This window comes from Oreochromis niloticus, linkage group LG17 (assembly GCF_001858045.2).
Source record: "Oreochromis niloticus isolate F11D_XX linkage group LG17, O_niloticus_UMD_NMBU, whole genome shotgun sequence".
Lineage (NCBI taxonomy): Eukaryota > Metazoa > Chordata > Actinopteri > Cichliformes > Cichlidae > Oreochromis > Oreochromis niloticus.
The window spans coordinates 19,233,096-19,259,779 of NC_031981.2; the positions used below are offsets into that span (position 1 = coordinate 19,233,096).

The 26,684-nt window shown below is 40.9% G+C and overlaps 1 protein-coding gene across 1 annotated transcript in view; it reads right to left on the bottom strand.

Moving 5' to 3' along the window:
• Positions 1-22,635, bottom strand: part of plxnb2a.1 (plexin b2a, tandem duplicate 1) — a 224,714-nt gene extending 202,079 nt beyond the window's left edge. Inside the window, exon 1 of the mRNA XM_003448113.5 lies at positions 22,109-22,635. The gene's annotated coding sequence lies outside the window, so the exon portion shown is untranslated. The remainder of the gene's footprint in view (positions 1-22,108) is intronic.
• Between the last annotated feature and the right edge of the window lie 4,049 nt (positions 22,636-26,684).

Here is a 26,684-nt window from a genome sequence, read left to right on the forward strand (position 1 = left end):
TGAGCTTTAATGCAAATGTTTCCAGGAAGAATCAAATAAATCCAAGGAGAGAAGGAAAGGAAAGTGAGACTGATGCCAAGAACAGAAAAGAAAAAGAGCAAGGCACGGAGCCAAGTCATGCAGGGTCAAAAGCACAGGAAATGAAGTACATGAATGAACACACACACACACACACACACACACACACACACACACACACACACACACACACACACACACACGTGACCCTGATGCCTTCAGCATGACTCAGAAACCGAGAACAAGGTTTCTGCAAGTAATCAGGCTCTGAGCTCACCCCTCCAGAAGCTTGGAAGAAGCTCCAGGAGAAGTTCATAATGAGAGCATTAGATGACAGACAAGCCTCCACAACAATTTAGGGAAAGAGTTGAAGTTAAAGATGATGCTTTACCTTAACAGCCTGCGTCACCGATTCCTAACTGAAGACATATTCACATTTCTCTGATCAGATGAAGTCAAAGCACAGATTATTAACAGATCTCCTGGCCAACAGGGGGCAGATGTGGGACATTCACTGTAATTTAGCTCTGCTTTGGTCTTCACTGAAATATCTTTAGGACTCAAAAACATAACAACAGTTTTCTTTTGCCTTTTTTGTAGCAATGCAACCTCAAACTCCCCCAGCAGGCGCAAATATAACACAGGCGATATATAAAGGATGGATGTTACTACAGTGTTTTGTAGCCAGAAGTTACCATATTTGGACATGCAACAGGTCCCATTAAAATGCTCCAAAAGGCACCAAGAGCCATCCACAGAGGGCCAAACCATTTTTATAACAGGCTGTAAACGCATTTATCTCACCTGTAGTTAGACTTTTAAACAAGGGAGTCTACGGGACTGACTCTCGTTTGGAGCCAGCCTGAAGTGGACATTAAGATTCCTGCAGTGGCTTCATTTCTCAGCCCTAGTGGGCGTCACACAATATTTAAGCACAGAATTAGATCATTTAGATGATGATGATGGGAGCTGGAAGGTGAGAGGGTAGTCTTACTAAGTTAATTATCTAATACTGTTGGAGAACTGAATGAACCACCAACGAACTACTAATGGAGTTTACTTGGCATCCAGTGGTAGGATGTGAGAAAAATATATGACATTAAAAGAAACTGTAGGGTTACCCAGTTAGCAGCAATTTTGTTTTCATAAGAAAATACAGGAGAAACTGGATAAATCATAATAATCCTGAACTTGATTCATTCTTAAAAAAAAAGAAAAGAAAAAACCCCCCACATAATTTCACAGAGCTCTGTCCACACTGGGAAGAGCTCACCTTGAATAACCAACACATACAGGCACCGGGATATTGGAAACAGGGGCTTCGGCAGTAGAGAGCATCTCTTAAAATTATACAGCAGTCCCAGTTTTCAGGCCTTTTGGCCTCCGTTTCGGTAATGAATCCGGTGCCTTTGATTAGGAGCTGGTAGTGGGCAGCATGGCTAATCAGATTTTCAGGTATCCACCACTGCGGCAGATGTAAACAGGCTCCTTTTGCTTAAAGCAGAGAGAAGTCTCACAGCTGCATAATCGTTTTGTATTCACAACACAGGCCATGAACTCGGCAGCAGACTACCTGGCAGAGAAAGGGACAGACAAACAAAATGTGGAAGGTGGGTGTTGGAAGTGTTTGGTCTGAACAAAGTGGGTGATCCACAGTGAAAAAGAGAAAGGTTACGAAGAGGCCAGAAAGCCAGGAAAACTCAAGAGAGCTGAACAGATGCTCACCCAGCAGGTTAAACGTGGGACCACACAGACACACACAATCACAAAGCCACATCTTACAGCTGTAGCAACTCCGCTAAACTGCGTTAAACCTTTATTCAAGGGTAACGCTGCGTCAGAGCCACTGGAAAGCACTGACAGCCTCTGATTAGTGTGTATGTTTTCTCCCCACTTCCTGCCCTCCTGCAGCTAAATGGGAATCATTCGACAAACATTACTGTAGTCTTCTAGGGGGAAGGAGCTGTTGACCTTTATTTGGCTCAGAAAATGCCTGTCCTGTTACCCTGTTAACATTGATTTAACCTGGTTAGACTCGAAGAATCAGGCTGTACTTCAGGGGTAGATTAAAAAAAAGAAAAATCAAGTTAAACAGAAATGCAGGAGAAACACAGCTCAAGGACTAAGCAGCCGAAAGCCACGCTAGTGAATCTGCGAATGTCAGTATTGCTATGCTAACATGCTGGTTATTAGCGGGTATAATTCACAATCTTAATGTGATCCCCATGTAACACTTCAGAAAAAGACAGAGGGGGCACCTAAGTCAGCAGGGACTCGTCTTCTGCTTACCATAAATGCGATGTGCAAAAACTCATGCTAATCAGTCCAAATGTTGTTGAGATATTTCACTAGAATACAGAAATTTGTTTGAGGGACAGATGAGGAACAGCCAGCCAAAGAAAGTTTGAACACACAATTTGAATAAATAGGCAGAACTCAAGCAAAGACTGTATATAAAAGATGGATGCTGCACAGTTCGTGCCCACTCTTCTTATTTACAGACGCCACCTTCATTATTAGAGTCAGAAAACTATATTTGCAGAATAGATACAAAAATGGCATTAGGAGTAGAATGTATGTTTCAGATGTCTAGTTTAATGGGAGACATGCTGGCAGATGGCTAACAAACAGGCTCTCTTTAACTTTTGAGTCTTAATAAAACACATTAGTTTGCATCAGGCTGGAATCGGGTTTATTTCTGCTGAAAAGTAAAGCGTTTTAACATGGGAGTGTATGGGGACTGACTTGCTTTTAGAGTCAGCCTCAAGTGGACACTAGAGGAACTGCAGTTTTTGGTCACCAATCTTACAGTCAGTTTACTAACTTGCTTTTCACTCCATGTAGTTTATGTGACCACATGGACCTGAGAAGGATGGAAACACGAGAAAACAAGCCACAAGTTTACCTATGATTTTTATTTTCCACACTACCGGGCGTAATTTTACCTGACAAAGTCCTAACAAAGTCAAGTAAAGGTCGGCCAAATCCAAAGGACAGAAGAAAAATGAACAGTGAAAGTAAAATGAAAAAACAAAGAACTTGCTGATTCAATTTAAAATGTGCATGCTTCATCTGTAATCAGCATTGTGTGTGTGTTCATCATGATTACCATCACTGCATGAACAGTGGCATGGTGATTGCATGATAAGGACAGCAAATAGTGCTTCCACTTACTAAGCAGGAGACTCGCAGCTTTTCATACTAATTCATGCAAAAAACACACACAGAAGGCTGGAAGCTAAACATGAAGATAAGATTTACACAGAGAAATGAAGTCAAAGCAAAGCGATCCAGGAGTGTGGGAAAGTTTTGGAGTTACACACTCAGATGTTGAAAAAGACAAAATAGTGGAGGAAAGGACAGCGGTTTGAGGTTTCCTTTGGTGGAGACTAGAGGTCAAACTGCAGCCATGGGAACACACATCCACACATCCTTCAGCTCCAGCCACACTGCATTCAGGAGATAACTGTGTGTGCAACCTCCACCACCTGCCTTTCCACATGTGTTAGAAGAGGTGAAAAAACATAACACTTCAGACCGCATGAGAGCGGGCCGCCGCCCACCTAACCCACAGTCTCATGGCACCATGCAGGCCTGAAGCAGGAGTAAGCGCTTGTGTCTTTCACACCGTGTTTTATGTCTGATTATCACACACACATGCGTGCACACATGCGTGCACACACACACGCCTCAGCTAACAGCCAGCAGTTTCAACGAGATGCCAAAGGAGCTTGCAGACAGAGGCTCGGGGTGAGATCGCACTGATAGATCAACATGCACGCTGCTGCTACACACAAAATGCAGCTCCGTCCTCACTTTGACTGTTTCCAAGAGTTTGTGGGATAAAAGCTACAATTGTTAAGTTGTTAATACAAATTATTAGTGTGCAGCCATTATTACACATAATAAACTGCTAAAAACTATGAGGACGTTGTGAAGGCGATTAAAGACAGCTGACATCTGTCCATCTATGGGCACTAGTAAAGGTAAAGTGAGGGTGAATCATTCATCCACACAGGAGATACAGAGCTGACTGCATGTAGCAATAGTACATAAATGCAAATTGAGGTCTGTAGAAGAGCGCCAAGTAGTAAGTAGACTAGAGTTTAGGGAAATGTGTCCACTGTGTTTAGCAAAATAGGCAAATGTCCATTGTTTTGTAAACAGTAAACGCGCCCTCTTTTATACAACCCCTTTTCTGCTCTTATCGACCACTCGGAGCGCTTTTCTCCAACCACAATCCCACAGCACTTTATTCTACAGCGACTTAAAGTGGATCCATTTGGCTTGTTTTCGGAGTGTAACAGTGCAGTTAGTTTCCCCACTTCGAAATAATCTTTATTTATCTCACACTGGGAATTTTTGCAGCTTCTCACTTCACACTGTCTGAAACACTGTTTTAGCTCCTCCACCCATCCCTTCAAGCCGGTGGTTGTCAAACTTTTCCTGCCACACGACAGTCATTACCAACAAAAAGCATTCAAAACCAGTTTGCAGTATTTGCATAGACTTGTCTCCATGCAAACTACAGCCGAATGCAGCAATCTGCCTGAGCAAACGGCAATCACAGGGACGTTTCTAGTGCAGCACGTTCTGTGTGTGACCTAACAGCCAGCAACCTCCAGCAAACCCCTCACCAACCAATGAGGTATGGCTGGGTATCAATTTTGGTATTTTTAGAGTACCAACCAAATTACATCTGCACTAAAAAGCAGCGATTCACACTAAAAATCAGTCAGCGCCACATTTCAGTATCTGAGCTTTGCCAGTGTTGCTCTTGCTAACAGCTGCAGGCACATACTGACCGTTCAAGCTAAACACACTGAAAACTTCAGACTAGGTAAAGCTCTTTTACACTTTGGTATGAAAGTTAATGTAACTCATCCTCAAAGATACCTTTAGGTAACGTCAACGTATCAAATTTTACAACCGCTTACCTATCTCACACTCGCGCACACACACACACACTTTCAGGGCCGTTTCCTTCTCCCACACTGCTTGACACTCGACTCGACACACCCTGTGTGGGAGCAGCTTTCAGAAGAGGACGCGTGGTTTTAATTACAGCCCACACAGGAAGACCCTCTCACCTCTAAAATACTCAGAGCACCAGAAGTCTGTTGACCTGAATTGCTTCACTTGCATTTATAAGAACAGTTCTCAGACATGTTGTTTGCACATTTGACACAAAATAGAACCGCGCTGCATTCTCAAGTATGAGATGTTTGTGGGTTTCTCATTACGAGTCACAGATTTAAACATCGATACATGGTTTCAGTTAGATAGTGAGATAGACTAAAGTAAAACATGGTAAAGTCCCACAGCCAGAGACCCCATAGCACCACCCTCAACTAAAAAAAATCCCCAGTGGAGTGATGAAAACTGAAAGTGCAACACATACCAACAGGATTAGTGATTAAAACACATCTTATGAGGAAAAGCTCCTATGAAGAGCTTTATTCATCAGCCATTTTTAACTGATTTTATTCTTTTTCTTGGATGAATTTGTTGTTTGGGTTATGAAATGGTCCCAGCGCAGCATCTTCAATTTCACAGCAGATGAAGAAAAATACAAAAGCTTCACCTTTGAGAGTATTTGTTTAAATACCTGCCTATATACACACGTTTCTGTGCACAGACAAAACAAGCTCTATTCTCTGCAGATATGACACTAAAGCCACACAGAGAGGCAGTCTTGACCGATTTATGCAAACTCTACAATATTTACTTTGGATTTGGATAAATGGGAATTTCTTTTAGCAATTCAGTTGAATAGATTAATCACTTTTATGCATTTAATGAGGATTTCTTTTCAACTTTCTCCAAGATGGAGATTATATTGCTGGTATCATTTATCCATTGGTCAAAAGAAAAAAAAAAAGTACCTAGGCATTTTTATTAAACTTGGTGGAGAGGTGGCGGGTGAGTAATGGAAGAAGAATCTTGAGGTCAGTTTATGCTTTACTCCATATCATTTTGCAATTTGGTCTAGCCCATTTGAGCTCCACCCTTCAACTTCCTTCTGATTGGCTGCCATTACAAGCATAAAGCATTAGCAGCAGGTGGGTGGGGCTTGCCGGTCAGCACTGTGGTGTCTGAAATGAGCGTTTAAGAACATCCGCACCCAGTGACATCATACAGAGACTAGAGTTCAGAGCGACGGTCTAAAAAAAGAGTGTTGAGACAAGAAAAGGAATTTAAATATTTTGTTTTGCATCACAGAAAATGTTTAAAAGTAGTAACTTATTCCATCAGCAAGCAAAAATCTAAATTTAAAAATCCTCATAGAAAAGAAACCTAACTTATGTATAGATAAATTATAGTATTTAAATCTTTTAGAGAACTCACAAAAACATCAGTAGCATGGACTGAACTAAAAAACTGGAGCCTACATTTCCCAGAGTGCAATGCAACAGCCACGTAATGCTCACTTTACGGTAACCTCATACATCCAGTTTGTACTGCAGGAGTACGGTTACAGCCAGAGACACAGCTTCTCTGAAACGAGTGGAGGGATACCACATAAACCGCTGGTAAAGAATAACTCAGAACTAACTTGGTAATAACTCAGCGTACCTGTAACGGACCTGAAGTAAACCGCTGTAAAGAGAGAGTAAAGAGGACTGTAAAAAGTTTCAGAGCTCTGCTTTTATCATCTTAACCCATCTGAACAAACAGAAAGCAGTCAAGGACAACACACACACACCTGCTACTCTTTGTACAACAAACACAACCTTCAGCCTTCAAGCTTCAACCTGGAAGCATGTTACACAAATGCACTGTAACCCAAAGGCAACACAAATACACACACACACACACACACAATCACCCTCTAAATGCTGTCCCATGTGACCTGACCTGACCTGACCTGACAGCAGTAACAACCATAAACTACTGACATAAACTACTGCCAGATATTCCTGCAACTAACTCTCATTTATTATTTTTCTAAAAAATAAAAGAAATCATTTAAACATCTTCATTATTTTTCATCTGAATCTAAAATCTAGAAAATGGGGCTTTGGCTCACAGACATTATTCTTACTTTGCTGTTTGAAACATTGGTCAAGTTTAATGTCTTCTTTCTTCTGCTGCTCCCTTCAGGGGTCGGCACAGCGGATCATCTGCCTTCATCTCACCCTCCCCTGGCATCCTCCTCTGTCACACCAACCCTCTCTTCTTCATCTCTCGTACACGGTCCGTTGCTTTGGATGTTGGTCAAGTTTAATTTAAGTGCCCAGTATTATAACAACATATGACAGAAAACAAGGAAAAGCAGAGCAGAATCCAATTAATTCATCAAAGACTTGTTTTGGCACCAAATTATCTTTGCTCACCATTTCATCAGGTTCTGGTTATCTGAATCTCAACTGAGGACGAACATGTGGCTCAGTCATCGATAAATTAACTCCTATCATATTTCCTGTATGCCGGATGCTCCTTTTATCTACATTTCTTTTGGAGACAAAACAAAGCAGACGCACTGCAGTGATGCAACATCAACGTAAGCAGCGGTAATTCCCAGCTCATAATGATTTTATACAAAGTATTCCCGTCCCCTGGCTGATGCCCGCGGCATGTAGGTTTTTGTTAAATTTGGTAGCTGATTGCATTAGATGCAGGGACTTTGCTGTGGCTTAGAGATCTGATTCTCTTTTAAATGGGAAGCATGGTCTAAAGATTGTTTTTTTCTAAATAGACACCGGTCTTGTTTTGATACGGATAACCTTGGAGATTAGTTTTTAGCACGTTTCGGGCCTTAAAAGACCTTCTCAGTGGATTTGTACAATAAACCCAGTAACTCCACGTAGTTCAGACATCAATACGCTATCAAAATCAGTTGCTCAACATGGGTGCTGCATTAAAACGAAACATGCCCATGCTGGTTTCCATTAAAGCGCCTTAATTTGAGTTTTAATGGTGTTAAAGTCTCCGAATGATTTGTGAATGAGGAGGAAATGGGGCAGAGGTGAGCAGCGAGTGAGAGACAAGGAAAAGGCAAGAAGAGGAGGAGACGGCGCTGCTGCTTCATAATCGGATCAAGCAGAGGCCGTGAATGGAAACAGCGTTGGATGACCGTCACCGTCTCCACGCAGAAGCAAAAGCAAAAGCAGGAGCAACACACCGGCAACATCACGGCTCCGTCTGTGTTTACACAGGATGTGTTCAGCCTGATGCTGAGCTGCAAGGAGGCGGCGCTCACAGAGGAGAAACAGGCTGAAGCGACAACTTGTTAGCCTACTGTAAAGAAGACCAGCTTCTCAACAGGTGTAAATAAAGTGGTCAGTGATCATCACAACATCTGAAGGCAGCAAAGATAGTCTAGGTAGCAGCTGAACCTCCTCCAGGCGATGTCAGGTAAAGGCCCGGCAGCCCTATAGAAACTAAACGAGGAAGCAATCCTATAGGAACAGACTAAACTGAATAATAGTTAAAGATTTATAACAGATGTGGAAGTGTAGACACACAACGGTCAGAAGGAAGCTTTTAGCTTCATGGAGGAAAAATTCAAGAACTATGACAAGAAATACAGTAAATGAAGCAATCAGACGTCAGACGCTGTGCAAGCGCTAAAGATTTACTTTACATTTGACTCCAAAGTCCAGTTTGCCTAATCTAAGTGATCACTGTGCAGCGTGCACAGTTCAACAGCTGTCTCTGTGTAAGTCACTGTCCAAAGCCAAAAAAAAGAAAAGGAAAAAATTAACCATTTTCAGTATCACCCAAGTACCTTACAGGCTGCCTGGTAATCAGGGCCCAACCAACTACTGGATGACCCTGTCTGCCCCCAAAATAATAAAAATAATTGCGTTAAAAAACCAAGGTTCTAATTGTTTACAAAGATCAAAATAAATCTGATTTCTGCCTCAGTCAAACGGCCCAAGAATAAGCTTTATAAAAGCAGATTTTCATGGTGGAGCTGCTGTAATGGACTGCATTAGACTGCGCAGGTGCTCCCAATAAAGTGGTCGCCGAGCACATGTGTCCTCCATGAAAATTAGCCCGAGGATAGAGGCTTGTTTTACAAGCAAAACTAGAATTACTAAGAGTTACAAACACAGGTGTGTTTTGGTGGGTTAAGAACTGAATTTTAATGTTCCACCGTTTAAAAATTTAAACCTTTTGCCAAACAGAAGAGCTAAGACACAAGACTGAACACAGAAGATCATAAATCTCGTTCAACTTCTCATGAAAGAAGAAGGAGAAAAAGCAAAACTACTCAACACCAAAAAGAAAGACTCTGAAGTGCATCCATCTTTCTAGTATAATGAACCTCCTGCTCCTCCTGTAATAGGCCCGCACAATAGACGTTAGCAACTAGAATAGCAAGTAATTAAAGGCATTGTATGAAATTAAATGGAGATAAAGAAATGCTGGCTGGAATCATTAGACTGAGGGGCATTGTAGCTCTCCTCCCTCAGTCCTTTTTTTGTCTTTTCATGTTTTCTATTCTTTACCAAGCAGGCGGCAGCCCTTTATTCATTTAATCATTACTCTGTCTGCTCTGAGTGTGACGCCTCACATCTCCGAGCACGCTGACTGACGTGACCCTGAATTAACAGAGAGAGACATAGACAGCCAGCAATACCCAGGTCGCTAAATGGCCCTCCACGCTTCCCACTCTTCATTCCGCAGGCAAATATCTATCATCATAAACTGCCGTGTGTGAGACAGAGATACAGAGTATGTGTGTACGTGTAAGCAGTCATGATGATGAAGTTAAAGGGCAGCTGGGGTGAAATAAATGGCGCCCGATGGTGCAGCGGCCTTCGTGCACGGCACTCCTGGGAGTTCTGCAAAAGCGCGATGCTGACAAAACAGACTTACAAATTGTTCAATCAACGAGACAATGCGATCTGACTTGATGGGATCCATTTTCCCTCTCCATCTCCCTCCCTCGCTCTCTCGGGGCTCCCCCTTCCTGGGTTTTTGTAATGTGGAGGACAGAATGGAGAAACAACGGGAACAATTTGCCAAATGTGTGTGTCGTACACAAAGCTCCCCTTGTGCCATTTGGGTTTCTTCTCCACGAGAAATTGCCTGGAATGTGTACGTGCTTTGCAGTATTGAAATTTCCTTGAGAAACACTCAGATAAATCAAGTCTCATCGTCGCTAAGTGTCCACAAACACAGACGTTTGAAATACTTTTACCGGCGACTGTCAGTCCAACTAAAGCATAGCTATAGAGCAGTAACATGGTCAGACAGTGGGATCGTTCAGATAAACACTGGGCAAAAGGAAGCTTTGATAAGACTTCCTGTGAAGAGGTGAGCAGAAAGACAGCTAATAAAAGCAATCGATGAAGAACATCTTTAAGCTTCTACGTGAACAAAAACGAGGAGAATGTATGCCATCATAACCAGAACACAAAAATAAAACAGGTTTCTAGCTTTCTACAAAGATATACTCACTACTCATAACAGTTCATTCATTATTATAAGGTCACACTCTCTACTTTTAAGTTTAGACTTAAAACTTTCCTTTTTGATAAAGCCGTTAGTTATGCCTGGATCAGGTGACCCTGAATCCTCCCTTGGTTACACTGCAATAAGTCTAGGCTGCCGGGGCATTCCCTTGGTGCTTCTTCTACCCTGTGTTTGGACACCACTCTGCATCTAATCATAAGTTATTATTATTCTTTGCCTCTCTTCCATAATGTGTCTTCGTCCCGTCTTCCTCCCCTCACCTCCCTTTCTTCCTGTTAAAAGGAGTTTTTCTTTCTCGCCGTTGCCAAGTGCTTATTCACAGGGGCTCATTAAATTGTTGGAATTTGTCTCTGTTATTGTAGGATCTCTCCTTTACTTTATAAAACACCTTGAAGCGACTGTTGTTGTGATTTGGTGCTATATAACTCAATGCAACAGAGAGACTGTCATTGTTTCTGTATACAGCTCTTCACTCACTCAACACACAGATTATTAGAGGGCCATTTGTAGAGTTCAAATCTTAATTACCATAAAATTGTCAGACAGCTAAACCAGCGAAAACAAAAAGATGAAGATGACTGCAAACCTCATATGTAACACTAATTTAAACTTGTCAAGCCAAGCATCAATAAAACCCATTTTCCTCACCTGGCAGGATGAGCATAGAAACAGACTTCTGTCTTCCGTTGAGGATCAACAATGCTTCAGATGAAACTTAGTTTGACACGTTTCCTCTTGAGCTCACAAATGAATTTATCACTGGAGGAACTGTCAAAATGATTGAGCGACACAGTAATTGTTTGCTGCAGCTCCACTTTGCAGTTCACACCCGTTCGTAGCACGAGCTGGCACTGGGGGCAGCAAGGGTTCATGTACAGTTCAAGACATTCAATTAACACACGCTCGGTTCTCTTGTATTCTTTTGAGAGGCTGTCATGTTTCGCTTCTAAAAGGCAGACGCCATTCAATGTGAACTGAACCTTGAGAAACACGATGTCAGCACTTACTGTGGTTCTGAAGTTAGCACCCATGTACCAGCACAATATGATAGTGGTACATAAGATAGTTAATGCAAATGACCTGAAGGCAACCATACCCGTCCAGTGTGATTATCTGCAGAAATGCAGACCAGTATTATGTTTTGACGCCAAAGACGTGGAAGAATAATTTCAAATCAAACAGCCGACCAGCTCATCAGTGGTCTCCAGCTTCTAAACCATAATGTCATCAATAAAATGTTGAATTTTCAATGATGGAAAACCAAAACTTCAGAAGAAGATATGGAAGAGCAACTTATAGAAAACCAAATGCCAATAAGCAAACTGGCTCGCAAAAAGCATCAAGGTTAAGCAGGCTAAATACTAGTGCTGTGCAATACTGCGAGTTTTGGTATCGATCCAGTACCAAGTAAATACAGGGCCAGTACTGCAGATACTAATACTGATAGTTTTGACAGTGCATGTTTGAGCACAGTTCAGTGAGCTGCAAACTGCACTAGCATTGAAGCAATGACAATGACCCTTGCTGAACAGCCACTGCATGCACTGGAATCAAAGGATGGCAGCTAGTGGCGGTTATCGTTTCTAGACTGTCATCATATAGCGGTGCTTTATTTATTCATTTATTTTTAAATGAGTCTTATACTGCTAATGGCTTTAATCTGCAGCACGAGCTGACCTGTACAAGTCGTGCATGTGTAAACGCTTTAAACATTTACACATGCACGGCCACAGAGAACAAGAGGACTAGAGCGCAGGTCGGTAATCAGTCAGGCTGGCTTCTTAAATCACCGCTCTCCACTCGGAGGCTCCCTGACAACAGCAGCATAATGAGACCGGCACATTAACAGCTGGACAAACAAAACACAGCAAAGCACGTCCGCATGCACGCCAGCCACAATCAGTGGCTCCAGACACACAATCCAAGAGGCAGGCTTGTTTTAGCCTCCACGAGAGCATTTCAGGGCTTAAAATGCACTCAGAACAACCGCTCCGCAGTTAGAAAGTTGATCATTTAGCATCATTTTCTGCGATCGAATCAATTTAGGCCCGTTTTCCCCACACCTGCCTGGTAGAGGTGTTTACAGAAATCAAAAATGATTCTGCTTAGAAGTGCTTCTAAAACCATAAGAGGACATGAAAGGAACTGAAGACCGGGAAGTTATCCATTTACAGACTCATTATTTTATCAGAGATGCACATGCTCAAAGCACGATATAAACTCACATTCACATAAATAAATAAATGTCTGTTTCACAACTGCTGAATTATGATGAGAGGCTCTACCTTTTTCCTATTGTGAACACCTAGCAACAGACGGCTGCATCCCTCATAGAAAACCTGCCTCAGAGCAAAAAAAAGTCAACTTTTTGATGTTTCTGGAAGCAGAAGGATTTCTTAAATACACTGACAAGACTAAAAAATATTCAGAGATGAAAAGAGGGAAAGACGAACAGAGAGCACGCAGCTCTTTATCTTTAAGCCTGCTACAGTTTGCTGTTGTTTATTACCAACAGGCTGCATGACTGAGCGCGCTCATTATAATGTAAAGGAAGTGTGAGACAAACGGAGCAGCGATGAGCATATATCAAAGGTGTCGGCATAGTGCTGGTGGTGCGGGTGGTGCAGGCGGTTGGAAATAAGACGAGGAATCTCATGGATGATCGCTTTAAGAGGCTCCGCATGAAAACAGCTATACGTTTTAAATAAAGTGTAGTCTCCGAGTGGAGGATCAGAAACACCGGAAAAAAAGTCAAGAAAGACTTTTCACCAGTAAGCACAGACTGAAAGCAAAAGATGGTCACTGTGACATCACCCGCCGGTTTGAGACCTCCTGTTCCCAAGCGTCAAATTTAGCACCATGAACATCATTATCTTGGTTTTGTGTAAACAGGCCATATTTGGATGGAGTTCTATTCATCAGCTGACACTAGCAAGCCTCATTAACAAGATGCATGCAGCGTGTCAGATAAATGCATCAAAAATGCTTCAAAAGGCACCAAACCCCACAAACACAGGACAGGCCCAGCTCAACTCCCAGCATACAGGCAATAATGCATAGTCAACATTCACAACTCTAATAAGGCACAACTTCAAATGTTAGAGTTTAAATGTCTGAGCTGTAAAAGATTTACTGCCCATGCATCTCTCGCTCACTTGTTAAATTAGCTAAAGAGATCGAAACTTTTTTTTTGTAGTGGGTTGTAAACATGTTTATTTCTGCTGGACATTTTAACATAGCAGGCTATGGGGACAGACTCACTTTTGGAGCCCGCCCCAAGTTCCCCCACATTGTATTGGAGGAAATACAATGTGTGGCACTTGGCTCATTGATTAATCATTGACTGATTGATTAATCATTTGATTCTTAGCGACTAATAAGTGTCAGAAAAAATGTGTGGGGAAAAAAGCATTTTCCAGAACACAAAGTGATTCACTGATTATTTTTAATGCTTACTGAAAATTATTGAGCCCAAGTGAATTAATTCCACCTTTTTCCAAGTCTAACCCTTTTGTCATGTTAATATTATTGGAATAAACATCCTTGCTAGAACTGCAACTAATTAAACGCTGAGCAACCCACTGGCTGACGGCCTGGACCCTCATTCCACCTCTATTTTTTTTTTTTTTTTAAATCCCTAACACTTCCTGTTCATCTCTAAATAAATACAAGAAGAATCCTCATTTCTGAGTATAGACTGCTCTAATAAAGCATGCGGTTTGAATGCATTACCTTCCACTGTCTGAAACCTCACAAGCATTTCTAAGTGTTTAGTAACATTTCAGAAACTTTAGAGACAGAAGGCTACGTTACTGCACAGAAACAGGACTGGTTGCAGATCTGCAGCTACATTTCATTTCATTGTTTTAAAATAAGGAACTTTTTAAAATATTTCATAGAATGGCACAAGTCGAGTTCAACCCATGACATACCAGGAAGGACGATGTTGTGAGGTGATCAAAGGCCAAAAGCAACATACTAGACAAGTGAACAAAGAAAAGTCTAGCAGAACAACAAAGCTGAAACTATTACCTATTACCATGAGTCATCCAACAGGTTTACTTCCAGTGAAGTTATGCACACACACATACACTTGCTTAGCCTCGACTAACCAATCAGAGGAGGGCTGAATGTCAACTTGACCTGCTGTTAGTGCAAGTGGGAGGGGGAGGTGTGTTAGTTTGTCCATGTTTTGGGTTATTTTTTATCTGATTTTTCATCTTTGTTGTCTTTATTCCCATTTCTAATGCTGTTATTGTAAAACCTTTACGGCAAATATTCAAACTCAACAACAATCTGCTAGGCTCCGGGGCACATGCGTGCTTAGGTTGGCTACAAATTTGACTGTGACCTCCACTGTTAGCGCCCAAGGTCAAAGGTGACCTTAAAAATGTTTTTTAAAGAAACAATATCAAGTAATATATCATGCGAAAGGGCGTAAGGAGAGCTTTACAAAAAAAACATTTATTTTTAAATATGACACCCTATGACATCACAATGACATCATAACAGGCAGATCTCAACATGATGGAATAAAAACAGCGTGAAATATGAAAGTTTTGGTCTAGCCTTGCGCCCATACTGTCCTGTCTTATTTCTCCAAATATTTTTTGAAAGGATCTCCGTGCCCAGCGCTCATCTCGCCATCTGAAAGCTGTTATATAAACTATGTTTCTTTATCTAGGAGCCATTAACTGCTAAACAACAACAACTGATCAGGAATTGGAAAACAATATCTTCTGCCAAGGGTTTACACAACAAACACACACACACACACACGTACATTGCTAAAAAGTATGTGAATGCTGTCTGGCCTCTGACCTTTGCCACTCTCTCCCTGTGATAAATGACTGCAGCACAGAGAAAGCATGTCTCAGTCTTCCGTTGCTCTCTCTGCCAAGTTGTGAAACATAATTTTGGTCCATGCTTTGAATTTAAAGAGAGCGGAGACACTTTTTTGTGTTTCAACAGCAGCTACTGCCGCTCAGCGCTGAAAACAACCACGGACAGGCTGACAGGCTAGAAAATGCATTAAAAAAGAAAAAACCCAAAACTGAAGATGTCTAGAAAGCTTTCAGAAAGTTTTACGCGAATATGAAAAAGACGTTGAACAAGAAGCCAACAAATACTACAAGTTTCTATTCGCAGAATCACTCAACACATGCTGCAGAACGTCCGCGCAGCGCCCAGCAGACAATCAGCACAGGAATCACTGCATCCATCTGTTAGAGACAGTTTGATCTCCAACATTTTGTTCAATTTCACAGCTTATAAATACAGATTAAAACCAGCCTCTGCCATTTTCTGCAACTACAGAAACAGTGTGTTCCACACACGGCTGTAAGAACCCAGAGCAAACCTGAAACAGGATGTTCGCCTGGATTTAAAAAGTAATTTCAACCAACAGTCGCTCTTCGCAAAGCTAAACTTTAACACACTTTTCACTGCATATTAGTTACATTTAGATTATCACATCAGGGTGTTTTTGGACAGTATGGTTATAATAATCAGGAGATTTATTGATTGATTTATTAATAAAAAAAATAAAAATCTATACAAACATCCAGGGTTCAATATAAAGGATTGATTAACCAGCTTGCCTCCATCAATCGATTCAGCTCTGAAGCAAACTGTGTGAAATTATTAATTACTCATTGTTTCTTCAGTCAGTGTTTTTACAATAAAATACCAATAAATCACCTTTTTGGAAGATTTTAAAAATGAAAAAACTATCTTTTAAGCTGCCGCATCCACCGACCTCATTAAGAAGAAGCTCAAATGAAAGCTGCCTGCATGCAGATTAAACTGCTGGTTGTTCACATTTGGCAGATTTCTTGTAAACCTTGCTGCAGGCTCACAACAACCTCTCTCTTTCAAGCAGTGATACCTGCAGCGGTGAGTCTACAGAGGTGCACAGGATTTACTATTAATTTTAAAGCTTTACTTACCAATTATCTTTTCTGATACAGATTTACAACAAGAATATGTTCTTGAAGATTAAGCTAGCAGTACATGATGTAATTAAATTGACCTTTTTGGTGGCCACTAAAAGTAGACAAGTGGCCAAGCTACACACTGTTGAACACTGATGGGTGATATGTCAGTCAATGCACATTTTCAGAAGCAATAAGTTGTCCTGTATTCAATAATTGCTTAAAATTGCTCATACACAGTACTTGCGTTCAATTTGGAGGCGTTTCATAGAGCTTAATTAACAAACTGGCAGACCAATATTCATCACAAACACGAAAAATGATTATTTCCTGTACTCCCAGGACTGTGTGCAGCACATGCAGCAGAGTAGCATCACAGCTTAGCAGACAGTGGCAAGGTCACAGGTGCAGTTACTGTAAGTACTTTACCGTTTAAATATAACACACTGTATATATACGTAGATACTACTAATGGAAAGTTGTACTTTAAACCTCCTCGAGTGTCCTGTGTTGGTCTAACGCTTAAACTGTCCAAATTCTTACTTTGATTTTAACCACAAATCATAAAACAGCCTATGGAGTACGATGCACTGCTGCTAATTAAATTACACAGGCTTGTGCAAAATGCGACAGCCTGTGACTCATGCAAAGGTTGTACCAGGAAACCACCTTTTTTTTTTCCTTTTTCCATACCATACTTATAAATCATAAGAAATTGGGGACTTAACAATTTAGTGCTTCAAAAGTGATTATTTTACATAATAATTACTTTTACAGAGTAGCTGTGTATTTCATTGTAGTGCTGTATTGTTGTAAATTCTTCCTCTCGATTAAATAATTGTTTTTTTATGTTTGTAGAACAAATTCTTCTATTTTTTTTTAAACCACAGCTTGCTAATAATCATCACTTTTATTTTGAAAGCAGAAGTAGAAATTAAACACACCAACACTATCGGCTTGCGCTTCAATCTAGCACAGAGATCCAAGTACAGCCTACTCTCATTGTGTACTGTATATAAGCAGTAGCATAACTTCCTGTTTAAGCAGAGCATTGACTGTGGTGCTGTTACTCAACCACCAAATTGCATTCCACTTAAACAGGTTTCTTACAGTCAAGCGGTGGAAGTGCAAAGGTGACGCTAATGTATAGCTAAGCCCTCAGACTGACTACGCTTCTGATGGATGAGAGCTTTACAAACATAAAAACACACTACTTGTTCAGTTGGTTACACAGTGCAGGGTGGGGCCAGAGCTGCTCTTTTTAATACACAAACACATGAGAGACAAAAAATCAAACTCTTAGCAGAGGTGAGAGCAGCAGCAGGTTCAGGATATGAAAAAAAAAAGTAAAGAAGAAGCCAAGCTGGAAGAACATCTCAAAGTGGCTTGTTAAGTGGAGACCTAATGATCCTGTTTCTGGGCCCAAACATCTGTTGCTGCTTTGGATGAGCCTCTTCTCTTTTTAAAAAACATGCTGCAATACTCTGTCTCTTTTTACTGAAAAGAAGCCCCTTAAAACTACTCAGTCACCATTTGCAGCATCGCCAGCTTTTTATTAGCACCATTCATACGCGGCACGTCCTTAGGTTTTTAAAAACTCAGAGTATGTACTACAGTTCATGGTTTCAGTGACTGCTGTGGATGGGTTCATCACAGATATTGCTTTGGCGGAGCTTTTGTTTTCAGAGTCTCTTTGAACATCACGGACCACAACATGGACTTTTCAGGAGAACAGTTTAACTCCCATCCTTTATCTTCCCTCTGCTAATGTGCGTTTATTAGCCTAACCATAGCCATAGCCTGAACTTAGTAAGCAGGTAACACGTCCTTTTGTCAACTTCTTCAAAGTTTTCCAACCTAGTTTAAATCCAAACTTATAGCAGTGCTGTACATTTTTATATTTTTTCTTAAATTACTTTGAGATGTCTAGTAGCAAGCTTTTTTTATTACTGCCAACTCCTCTAAACCTTAGAAATCCCCTTTTTCATGAGTATTAATTTAAATATCTTGTAGGGCATTCATATTAATCATTTCTGTCACTGAAAGAATTTGGAGTCTTTAATTTTCTGCACCACGTCAGTGTTTGTTTGGTTTGTTAAGTGAAAAAGTGTTTGGGCCTGGAAATGGCTAACGGCATCAAACTTACATAATAGATATCACCACACTGGAAAAATACCAGTAGCTATCAATGATAATTCATCTTTTTCCTTTGTTCCATGTCATAGCTTGTTTAGTCAGCTCTGGCATTTTCCATAAGATGTTAAATCAACCAATAATTGAATGAGGAGTTGGGAAACTGCCCGAGCAAGCTAGCTTGCTACCGTAGTTTATTGTGTAGAAACCTTACTCTTTTGTTTGAATCCAAACATCAAGGTTAAGTGAATCTGGATGGTATAAAGCAGTTAATTAGCTATACTTGATTCCTCACTTTCAGACTACCTGTCTCCGAGAGACTTTGTAAATGCCATTTGTAGACATAGTGAATGATCTGTAACAAAAAAAGGGATATTGTCAATGTAATAAATAATTTGAAATGAACAGTTTATGAATTAGTGAGTGTTTGAGGTACATTTTGTTTCATTTTAGACAAGGTCTAGAGACAGTCCTGTGAAAAACCAAACACACCACATGATTAATTTGACAATAACATGATAGCTTTATTTTGTGAGGAATTGTAGCTCATCCTATCTTACAAAATTGCTTTAATTCATTGAGATTTGCAGGCATTCAGTTACACACAGCTCTGAAGTATTATCCACAGCATTTCAATCAGGTTGAATTATGGACCGTTTTAGATTTGCTGCTGTGCTTGGGGATCATTTTCCTGTTGCACGACCCAGTTTGGCCCAAGTTTAGCTCTGGACAGATGGCCTCACTTTTGACACCAGAATACTTAGTAAACACTATACTTTTGTATAGTGAGGAGTTCATGGTTGACTCTGTGACTACAGGGAACCCAAATCATCACCCCTCCACCTCCATGCTTGACAGTTGGTATGTGGTGTTGTGCATTATGTCCAAATATCGCCACTGTGGTCTCATCTGTCCAAAGAACCTTGTTCCAGAAGTTTTGTAGTTGGTTCAGATGCAATTTTGCAAACCTAAGGTGCGCTGCCATGTTCCTTTTCCTTTCCAAACAAGCCATACTTGTTCAGTCTTTTTCTAACTGTCATAAAATTCAACATTTAAAATGCTAACTGAGGGCTGTGTATTCTGACTCGGAGCTCTTGGGTATTTTGCAATTTCTGTCAACATTGCAATCTGACCTTGACAAACCTGAATGCTCCAGACCAGGAAGTTACCAAAGCTTCCACTTTTATAGAGTTGGCCAGACTAATTGATGTTAAGTTAATCATGATTAGCAGCAACTGGTTGCCATTTACCTCATTAATTCCTATACAAGGGCTGAGGGTGTACTTTGGTTTTTTTACCGAGAGTGTAGCCATCTCCCACACATTTCCACTCTGAGCTAACCGCGCAGTAATATCACAATTACAAACTAAGCATGTGGCTAAAAGGTGCATAAGTGCACTTCCCAAACACATCAAACTACTCCTTTAAATTGTGTTGTTCTTTAAAACCAGCAAAAGGCGAAGGGTGCCAAATTTAACAACTTAAACCATCAGCGCAGCCCACATCATTTCCTGTTTCATCTGGGTTTTTTGGGGTTTTTTGTAACTGTACAAATAGTGTATATTACTTACTGCCAGTTCTGATTTGGCCGAGCCTTCAGACCAGGATAAAGCCTCTTTAAGCAAATAGAAAAGAGAAAGGTAATCTCAAGGATCCAAAAGCTCTGTCGCCAAATGCAAAATGTCTCTAGAAGTTACCCAAAAACACACAGTTAACCTGCTGACCTTCCAAAATGTTAAATGTCATAGTAATAAATGAAAAAAGGAGGTATTGCCCTTTTATTTTCCTTTCTCTTGGTTCTCCATTTCTACGTCACCGAACTGAAAGTCAGCCGTCCTGCTGAATCAACCCAGTGAGCAGCCAGTGAAATTCCCTTTACCTGCACTGTCTCCATCTAAGGCTATTTCAATGTAAAGCTCAGCTGACGAGTCACTTCACTAAACAGAAGACAGTGTTTGTGTTGTGCTGTCCGTAGCGTTGTGTGCAGACGAGTTACAACTGCCTATTAAATAGTCTGGCTTCTAGGAAAACATTTGAAAAAAGGGATTTACTGAAGAGCTTATTCGGACTAACACGGTGCTTTTGAACCATCGATTGCTTTAAGAACACATTAGAGATGCTATTTCATTGAGAACATTGCTTGAACAAGCGCCAGCAACGACTGTTAGGAGACATTTCCATCACTCATTCTGACACAGTAAGCACAACCCGGTAATTGGCTGCAAATTTCATGTTAAAAAAAAGAAGAAAAAAAAAACGTATGAGTTATAAAGTTTCTGGACACATCTGATCGACTCCCGCTCGTTCAAACTTCCCACCAGTGGCTGCAGTAGCTCAAACATGACAATGAACTGCTCAAGCAGCCTTGAAACTGCACGCTCGGCTGATTGGAGTGTCCTGTTAGCCCTAATAACATCAAACAACCTGAATCTAAACAGAGCTGTGTCGCTGCAGCTATAATAGTTTTATGGCTCCAGAGCCTAAGGTGCAGTGTGGAGGCTATTCTAATCCATTAACTCACACCATGGGCAATTACCTCCCCATCATGTACAGCAGTTCTCTGAAGCAGATGGCCAGCAGCACACTTTCCAAGATTCATAGTTCCTCGCATGAGATGGGGGCCAATGTGTTTTAATGACCTTTGGAGCCAAAGATTTGACTAAGTACAACCATTATCTGGCTGCTGTTGTAATGGTTTAGGCACTTATGATCAATACTGCCTTCAAAAAACATCTGCTTCTACCACATTACATGAACTGCAATATTAGGGATATCTAACTGATGTTGAGTTACAGCTCAGAGTCTTTTATAAAGGCCCTCTCCTTGAGATTGGTATGGAATTAATGGGCAGAATCAATAAAAGATAATGGGTTCCTACAGCTGTTGTAAATTCCAATATGTGGAGTTGACACTGGAGGAAGTCGGTCTGGAATACATTATTGTCACCGACTCAACAGGATCAGCCCACTGGCTGAGGCTCCAGATGTTCTGAGTATTGATGGGTCCCAGCACATTCCGCTGTCTCCCATATGCCAGACTTCGTTTAGGAACCTTTAAAATAAATGTATCCTAACCCATCTGCAGTATGCAAGACTCTTACATCCTGCAGGCAATCATTACAGCCGAGACTCCATGTCGGCTGGACACTTTTAAAACTTTGACAACTTTAAGTTTTACACGGATGAAATCATGGCCACAAGTCCACAAGTTGTTTTTTTCTAAAGAAAACGCAGTGATTGGAATATGGCTTGAATGCTGAATATCAACTATCTTCATGCTAAGTGTAAAGCACCACTTAATCACAAGGGTGATCGTTCAAATCGCTAACCATCAATGTTTATTTTTAAAGCTGAAATTTTGTAAGCGGAGTTTGGTGTAGCCTTCTCAAAACAAGGCATCGAGGGAAATTCACGCGTTGATGAGGAATCACGAGTGCTCTGGAGATCTTTAAAATCCTCTTTAAAGGATTTTCTGCTGTGAGAGGCTTTGGGAGACTGCGCTTGAGGACGAACAATAGTTTTGTTTCTGCGTTAAGTATTCATTAAAGGTGCGGTTAAAAAGTAACAAGCAGGCAGCCAAAACGCCGCTCTACGTACCTCTGGATCCGCCGCCGGCGTCCCTCTGCGACACACTGCTGACAATATTCCCCAATGAAATCAAAAGTTAGCTGATAAAACTAGTCCTGCGTGTCCCCGGTCCTTCAAAAAGTTCCCCAAATTACATCCTGGTGTTGGGAAGAGGGAGGAAAAGAGTGCCGACCGGACCGGAGCGCAGCGCACGTCTGCTGGAGCCGCTGCGGGGAAGTTTAGTTTAACAACATTCCCACGGCAAACAAGTGGACACGCTGCTTCTTGGTGCTTTACACGCCCAGGAACTGCACGCCCGGCTCAGGTGTGATTCACGACTAAGCCAACACGCACTCAGACACGCGCGCACGCTCACACACGTATACTTCCAGCTTTTAAAGGAAGGACGCGTGCTTTCCCTATCCAGAGCCGACGCGAGCTGCACACATCCGGCAGGATCTACTGCCACGAGCTCCGCTGGAAACGGCGCGAGATGCAACAAAACTGAGGAATATCAGGGTGAAGGCTTTCCCTTCTCCTCCTCCTCCTCCTAACACTAACCCCCAATGCCTGTTGGCGTATATACTCCGTCAGGTTTGCAGCACCAAACACAAAAAGCATGCACAGCTTCCTTTCAAAATAAAAGCTTATAGAAGCCTTAACCTCAAAAATCTTATGTGCAAGAGTTTCCTTGGTCAGGATAGATTGGAGATGAGTCAAGTGCACAAAAACAAGTGTGAAAAACAAGCTTCAAAGCTGAGGAAACTTACATCACAGTAACAAGGGCAGTAACAATGAGGGAAAATATCTGGTCACTTAATAATCATCAGAATACTTTATTGATCCCTAGGGGAAATTTTGGTTACAGTGCTCCAGTATAAACAAACAGTAACAAAGACAGACAATACACTAAGTAAGAATAGCACAATATGTACATACATATATATACATAAAAGTCACTTATTAATAAATAGCTGAAAAAGGAAGAACATGTGCAAAAAGGGTGCAGCTGTTGCAGTAAACAGTGTGTTAAGTGGATGAGTTGTACAGGGAGATGGCCACAGACAGGAATGATTTCCTGTGTCGTTCAGTGGTGCTTTTCGGTAATCTCAGTCTCTCACTGAACGTGCTCCTGTGACTGACCAGCATGTCATGGAGTGGGTGGGAGGTGTTATCCAATATTGTCTTTATCTTGGACAACATCCGCCTCTCCGACACCACCTTAAGGGAGTCCAGCTCCATTCACACAACATTACTGGCCTTACGGATCAGTTTATCGAGTCTGTTGGCATCTGCGACCCTCAGCCTGCTCCCCCAGCATGCAACAGCATAGAGGATTGCACTGGCCACAACGGACTCATAGAAAATCCTGAGCATTTTCTGGCAGATGTTGAAGGACCTCAGTCTCCTCAAAAAATAGAGACGACTCTGGCCCTTCCTGTAAAGTGCTGTGGTGTTTTTAGCCCAGTCCAGTTTATTGTCAATGCATACTCCAAGGTATTTATAGTAAATATTGTTCGTCCTCAAGATTTTATGGTAATAAAATTACCATAAAATCTTGAGAGACACCAGCTCTCTGAAATGTATTTGATTTTGCACCTTATTCAGACAAATTCGAACCTCCTTTATTCTGTGTTCAGTTCAGACTTTAGGGACCAAAAGAAGGAATAAGTCCTATAAGTAAACCAAAGAAAATGGGATAAGACCAAAAATACATAATAAATAAAAGCTGCTGGTTGGGTTTACGAAACAACATATCAGACCGTCCAACCTGAGCAGGCAACGACATGCAATGGTTGGTAAGAGGTTTAGGACCTATGGTGACTTTCAGTGCTACATTACAGTGTCTAGAGTGTGTAAGGACTGCAAAGTCATGTGCATATAAATAACATTACCGTGACAGTGACATGTAAGTGGAGACAACAAATTTCTTCTTTTGCCTCAAAGGAATGGCAGGACTTTCTTCTAAAACACTGAAAACAAAAAAACCAAGTGAGACATTAGAAAAGTTTTAAGACCAATAAATCAACATTTCTAGAAAGCTTGAGGAAATATCTGGGCACATTTGACAGCAGGAAGCTGGAGCTCCATGTAAGACTGTAAATTCTAGTTATGAAGCAGCTTTACATTACAACAGTCAGGTGCTTTATATAGTGCTGATCCGCTGTGCTGATCACTTGGCAATAGTGAGAAAGAAGAACTCCCTAAATTCTACATCTCTGCATGTATTTGAGGCTGTTCAAATTCTAATTCTGAGCTCTAAACACTTAAAACATCAACTGTTTCCTTTCCATATCTAACTGAACTTTCTTCAGACAAAGCAGCAGAGGAGCAGAGAGCCTGTGTATGTGATTAAAACAGCATGGATCATTTCCTGCAGCAGCTGCTCCGTGTGGGCGTTAATGTGCAAAAGGTATACAAAGTGTACAAATATGCACATTAATGGCACCTTAGTACATTGTAATTATTGTCCTGTCAATTACTTAATGTTTAACAAAGATTTGTGTTTCAACAGAGATTATTTTCTGCTAATTAGAAGAAAATACAAGCTTAAAATAAACGGTAAGAACCTACTTATTCTTTTAACCCATAAAACAAGCTCCCTGAAAGGGGTTTTATTTTGAAAATCTCATCCGGAAAAGGTATGCTTCATTTTCACCAAATTGCCACCTTCGCAGTAAACTCAGTCCCAAATAAATAAATAGGCAGATAAATAGAAAACAAATAGAAGGCCATTAAAGACAGCCCAAACCCCTCCTTTAAATTTAGTGTGATTTATGAGAAATAATGAACAACACAAAAAATGTATTGAAATCAAGAAACAAGCCACCAGGCAGCAAGCAGAAGCTCCCAAAGGGGATGTAATCCATAATTAGATTAAAGTTTTTTTTTAAACATATTATGAACATGTTAATTTATAATTATCATAATCTATTTAGACTCCTCAGAGACACTGATTTGATTTTTTCCCCCTGTTTTCTATAGATGCTTCAAAGCCTGGGAGAGTGGTGGTGCTGCCTGTCAAGCCCTGTTAAGCGTGCAGTTGCTCCCGCTGTTAATTTGAGAGCTTGGTGGGCCACAATGGAGGCTTTGTTGTTGGAGAATTTGTCTAAGAAGTAATCCTTGACATTGGGCCATTCAGAGGCCTAACCTTCTGTTTCATAAGTCTCCTGAATGTTACAGTAGGCATCAGTGCTTTAGGATAACTTGGAGTGGTGGGAATTATTTTGTGTAGAGTTGAATAAGCTGCCAGTGAGAATGTATGTATGTGGGAAAGGTCAAGGGTCATGGGTGTAGAGTTCTCGTATAGTTTAGGGCTATAATTTATAGTTCAAAGTTTGTGTCTGTTTGCTAGATACTGTATCTTGTTTTTCTAAGCGTGAATACATATCAGCTAATATCGCGGCAGTTATTAAAGTTTAAAAATATATAAAAATGACAAAAATGCCACTGATTAGTTTTTGTGAAGTTCCATTTTCAAAGCTTTGTGTTGAACTTTTTTACTGTCACCATCTTGGCTTTGTGCAGATGTCACATGTGGGCTGATGTGACCCTGACTTGTTGATCATTAGGTAGCCAACCTCTATGGCATAACATGTTTTGTTGTTTTTTAATGTAAATGAGACCATAAGTTCTTAAATGAACAGCCTGATGTAATTAGAAAGACATCAAGCTAAATATTTATAAACAGTGTAACAGTGTAGCAGCAGTGTAACAAAACTGCATACTGCATCTGAAAACATACATGGAAATTCAGGACATGAGGCAGAAACAGAGTTTTCTACATTCAAAATGCCATCAGTGCAGTCCCAAACCATGACAGAGCCTCCACCATGTTTTACATATGGCTGCAGATACTCACTACAGGAGAGAGTTGTAGCTCTCAAGCACTTGACACTGAAGGGCCGGATCCATCTCTGATGTCCTATATGAGGTATTTGTTGTATTTTCTCCTATGTATTCGGGCATATGTCACAGACTTTGAGTTGGCCAATAAAGGTTTGTTTTTTTGTTGGTTAAACATGTCTACTAGTCCTGCGTTTGCGTCCTCACTTCTGAACGGTCACTTCTGGCTCCAAAAACAAACAAGGCAGTAGCCAGAATTGAGGCTTCAAAACCAACGTGCAACTTCACAGTGGGTATATCCATCCTAACAGACTGTCTGCACTCTCAATTGCCCCCTTGGGGATAAATAAAATTATCAGAATCAGAATGAATCTATTGAAGCTATCATTCTTTCTTATAATCTGCGGTATTACTCAACAATTACAACTTTAGTGAGTTCTTGCAGCGCACCTATAGAATCATTGGAGATGTAATTATGATTGATGCCTCAGCAGGAATCATTGACATTGACATAAATAACAGTCTAAATCACTAGCTGTCTGACAAACTATTGAGATGACTGGTCAATTATCAGTTTGGCATTTGAAATATCTGATCATACGCATCGCTAACAGTGTTTCTGGGCTGCAGGGCTGACTGGTTGACTAACTGAGCTGTTAAATGTAGTGTTGGAATGACAACCAAGCTCTGTGTGTGTGTGTATTTACACTGTCTCCTCAAACAAAGCCCATGTAAATACGGACACACAGTCTTGCGTACA